Source organism: Orycteropus afer, unplaced genomic scaffold, assembly GCF_000298275.1.
Source record: "Orycteropus afer afer isolate SDZICR_OR568_19922 unplaced genomic scaffold, OryAfe1.0 scaffold00233, whole genome shotgun sequence".
NCBI lineage: Eukaryota > Metazoa > Chordata > Mammalia > Tubulidentata > Orycteropodidae > Orycteropus > Orycteropus afer.
In genome coordinates this window covers 3333137-3338214 of record NW_006921820.1, presented here as the reverse complement: position 1 = coordinate 3338214, position 5078 = coordinate 3333137, and positions in this window count along the sequence as shown.

Genomic DNA, 5078 nt, shown 5'->3' with positions numbered 1-5078 from the left:
CTTCTGTGTCTGTGTTAATTGGTTTCCCTTTTCTTTGTTGAAGAGGGTCTGTGCAATCCTTCTGCCTAGTCCGCCATCTTGCCCCGCCTCTGTATAGTATGTTTTGAGATTGGGGAATGTGAGAACTCCTACTTTGTTCTTTTTGTTTAGTAAAACTCTGCTTATCTGAGGTCTCTTTCTTTGAGAATCCAGAAATAAACCATCTACCTGTGGACAACTGGTCTGTGACAAAGGGCCAAAACCCATTAAATGGGGGAAGAGCTAGTCTCTTTCACAAATGGTGCTGGCAAAACCAGATATCCATTCGCAGGAAAATGAAACAATCTCAATACTTCGCACCATACACAAAAATTAACTCAATATGGATCAAAGACTTAAATGTAAAACCTAAAATTATAAAGATCACCAAATAAATAAATAAATAAATAGGGGCAAGTTTTGTTGTTAGGTGCCTCCAACTCATAGTGATTCTGTGTATAACAGAACAAAACACTGCTGGTCCTGCACCATCCTCACAATCTTTGTTATTCTTGACCCCATTGTTAAAGACACTGTGTCAATCCATCTGGTTGAGGGTCTTCCCCTTCTTTGCTGACCCTCTACTTAAACAAGCATGATATCCTTCTCAAGGGAATGGTCCCTTCTGACAACATGATTAAAGTTGGTGAGACAAAGCCTGGCCATTCTTGCTTCCAAGGAGCATTCCGGCCGGACTTCTTCCAGGACACGTTTGTTTGCTCTTCTGGCAGTCCATGGTATTTTCAGTATTCTTCCCCAACACCGCAATTCAAAGGCAGAAAGTCTTCTTCAGTCTTCCTTATTCATTGTCCAGCTTTCACATGCAAAGGAGGAATTGAAAATACCTTGGCCTGGGTTAGGTTCAGGTTAGTTTTTAAAGTGACATCTTTGCTTCTTTACGCTTTAAAGAGGTCTTTTGCAGCAGATTTGCCCAGTCTTCTTGACTCCTGCTTTCATGGGCATTGATTGTGGATCCAAGTAAAATGAAATCCTTGATAATTTCAGATTGTCTCCATTTATCATAATGTTGCTTATTGTTCCAGTTGTCAAGATTTTTGTTTTCTTTAAGTTGAAGTGTTATCCAACTGACTGGAAGAGATTGGTATTTATGTTGGGGTGTAGTCTTTGATCTTCATCATTAAGTTCTTCAAGTCATCTTCACTTTCAGAAAGCAAGGTTGTGTCATCTGTATATCACAGGTTGTTAATGAGTCTTTCTCCAATCCTGATACTGTGTTCTTCTTCATAGAGTCCAGCTTCTTGGATTATTTGTTCAGTATACAGATTGAATAGCAACAACACACAAGCCACCACAGTATGACAAATTGACAAATAAATGCTTGCTGAAAATGAAGACAACTTGAAGCATTGACTGATGAAGATCAAACACTACAGTCTTCAGAATAGATTACACTTCAACATAAAGAAAACAAAAATCCTCACAACTGGACCAACAAGCAGCATCACAATAAATGGAGAGAAGATTGACATTGTCAAAGATTTCATTTTACTTAGATCCATAATCCACACCCATGGAAGCAGCAGTCAAGAATTCAAACATCAGATTGCACTGGAAAAATCTGTTGCAAAAGACCTCTTTAATAGTTGAACATTCCATGGTCCAATTATTAATGGATGTTTGCCACTGTTTCTTCTCATTTTGAGTTGTGTCCCATCAGGATGGTGGTCCTGAAATCTTTACTCCATCTACATCATTAAGGTCAACTCTACTTTGAGAAGGAAGTTCTTTCCTGGTAGTACATTGAGTACTGTTTGAGTGCTGTTATAGCAGCACTAGAGAACCAAGACATGGACCATATCTCCAATCCTCTGTCTGATCTGGATTCTGCTAAAAGGAGACATTTGAATTAAAATTTGAGTGACTACCCCATCTTTCTCCTGCAGAGCAGCTGATGGATTTGAACCACAGATCTTTTTGGTGAGCAGCCAAATGCTTTAACCACTGCACCACCAGAGCTCTTTAGGAAGTAGAACAGAAACTCTTAAAATAATATTAGGCATGAGCAGCCATCTAAGATGCAACTATTGGTCTCTCCCTGTCCAGAGCAAAGAAGAGTGAAGAAAATCAAAGACTCAAGGAAACAATTAGTCCAAAGGACTAATGGACCACATAAACCTCAGCCTCCACTAACCTAAGACCAGAAAAACTAGATGGTCCCTGGCTACCGGTATCGACTGCTCTGATCAGGATCACAATAGGGGGTCCTGGACAGAGAGGGAGAAAAGTGTAGAATGGAATTCAAAATTATAAAAAAAGATTAGACTTAGTAGTCTGATAGAGACTGATATAACACACCCAAGGCTACAGCCCTTAGATACCCTTCAAACCTGGAACAGAACCATCTTCTGGGATCACCTTTCAGCCAAACATTAGACAGGCCTATAAAGTGAACAAACAACACCTGTGAGGAATGTGCTCCTCAGAACAAGTGTATGAAAACAAAAGGGCAACATTTTCCCAAAAACAAAGTTCAGAAGGCAGGAAAGAAGGATGAATGCAAATGGAGAATCCGGTGAGGAACTGTTACATTAAAGGAATTGCAACTAATGTTGTGGGAAAAAAGAAAGTAAATTGTTGAATGGGAAACTGATTTGCTTTGCAGACTTTCACCCAAATCACAATAGAGTGCCCCCCCCCAAAAAAAAAACAGTTCACAAACACCCTGTCCAAAAAATAAACTTTGGGAGCAGTGAGTTTAAGTTAATGGAGGAGGTCCAATTCAGAAAGAAGGGTGAGAATGGTTGCCCAATTTAAAAAATGTAATCAACATCACTAAATTATATGTGTAGAAATTGTTGAACTGGTGTATGTTCTGCTCACAGCATCAGATCCAAGGAACAATCCCTTGGCCTGCTAAGGACAATTATAATCAACAGCTGTGGATGGGCAAGTGGTTAGTTGTGGACTCTGAAAAACTAGGTGTTTTCCACACATCTGGAAAGGTGTTTGTGCTTGTAAAATCAAAATATTGGGAATGGTAGGGATCTTTAAATAAAGTATCTAGTATAATCTTAGTACTGAGCCTATGTTGTTGATGCTGCTGTTATGTGCCATTGAGTTGATTCTAACTCATAGATCTTCCACAAAAGGCAGCAGGGTAGAAAGGACATATAGACTTGAAGTCTGATATTACAAGCCCAGTTCATTTCTGAATTTCAACCACTTCTAGTTCTATGTCCTGGCCAAATAACCTAATATGAGTCTCAATTGTCTCATCTATAAAATGGAAATTACCACCTACCTCACAGAATCATTGTGAAGATTAAGTGAGATAATCTATATGGTGTCTAAAACAAAAAACTCACTGCCATCAAGTCCAACTCATAGCGGCCCCTCCTTGGGTTTCTGAAGTGGTATCACTATAGAAGTAGATTGCCCAACCTTCCTTCCGAGGAGTGGCTGGTGGGTTTGAACCACCAGCCTTCTGGTTAGCAGTCAAATGCCTCAGGCACTACATCACCAGAGCTCCTATATGGTGTCTACCATGTAACATTTTAGTTCAAATGTCTCCTTTTAGCAGAATCCTGATCAGACAGAGGACTGGAGATATGGCCCACGTCTTGGTTCTCTAGTGCTGCTATAACAGACATACCACAAGTAGATAGCTTTAACAAACAGGAATTTATTCTCTTACAATTTAGAAGGCTAGAAGTCCAAATTCAGAGTGCCAGCTGTAGAGGCTGGGTGAGGGGCCCTTGGCCTTGGGCTTCAGCTCTGCCTCTTATTGCAGGCCCACTGGAGCTAGAGGCATCTTGTAACTCAGGCAGCTGCTGGCTGCTGAGGCTGACGAACCCGAAATCAGCAGGTAAAATGACACAGTCCCAAGGTCAGCAGGCCACTGGTTCAAGTTCAGGAACTGGAGATGAAAACTTAGCCAGATGAAGGATCCAAATATGCCAAAAGCTACAAACCTTTCTTAAAGCTTCTCCTTATATACTGGAAGTATACCACACCCTGAAGGCAACTACTTAGTTACTCACAGAAGATTCCATCATGAAGGTGATTATAGTCTCATCATGGGGAATAACTACATCCAGCTGCCCAGCCACTCAAAACTACAGCCTAGCCAAGTTGACACACAATGTTAACTACCACAGCCTGGGAAAATCATATTGTGAGGGACACCACCCTTCTTAACTAAACAAAAATTTAAAAAATATCTGAATTTACTCTCCAATATTCTGGAAAGAAAATCTCAGTTTCCAAACTGGAATATGCATATCTCTGGGGCATTTGACCACCAACCAGAAGGCTGGTGGTTCAAACCCACCTGGGATAGAGCTAGGAAGATAAGAGGGGATAGGAAGAAATAATGAAGGGAAGGGGTGGGTGTAGGGAGGAAGTGGGAAGAATGCTGTTACAGTGTGGAGATCTCAGTAAATGCCACTCCTCAGAAGGAAGGTTGGGCAATCTACTTCTGTAGAGATACTGCCTCAGAAACCCAAAGAGGGGTCACTATGAGTTGGATCCAACTCAATGGCAGTGAGTGAGTTAGTTAGTTAGTAGGGGGTACACAAAGTTTTTCAAGAGATCTATAAACAAGGCAGTCAACTTCCACACTCTTCCACAAACCTGATCTGCCTAGATAATTGAATAATCAATAAAGGACTTTCACTTATCAGACTACAACCATGAAAATATATAGGTCTTGCAGAGGCTCTCTCTATGTATATATTTACATGTGCTGGAAATATATCTATGCATGTAGTAGAACAAACAGGGGGCAAAGTTGTGAAAACATTAGTCATAATCAAAGACCTTGAGGGAATGAGTCAATGGGTAGGGAGCCTCAGGATCATAGTCTCAGGGGAAACTAAGGTCAATTGGCATAACAGTCCATAAGACAATGTTCTACATCCTACTTTGGTGAGTGGCTACTGGAGTCTTAAAAGCTTGTGAGCAGCCACCTAAGGAGCAACTGTTGGTCTTACCCGGTCTGGAGCAAAGAAGAGTGGAGAAAATCAAAGATGCAGGAAACAATTAGTCTAAAGGCCTAATGGAGCACATGAACACCAGCCTCCACAGCCCTGAGATCAGAA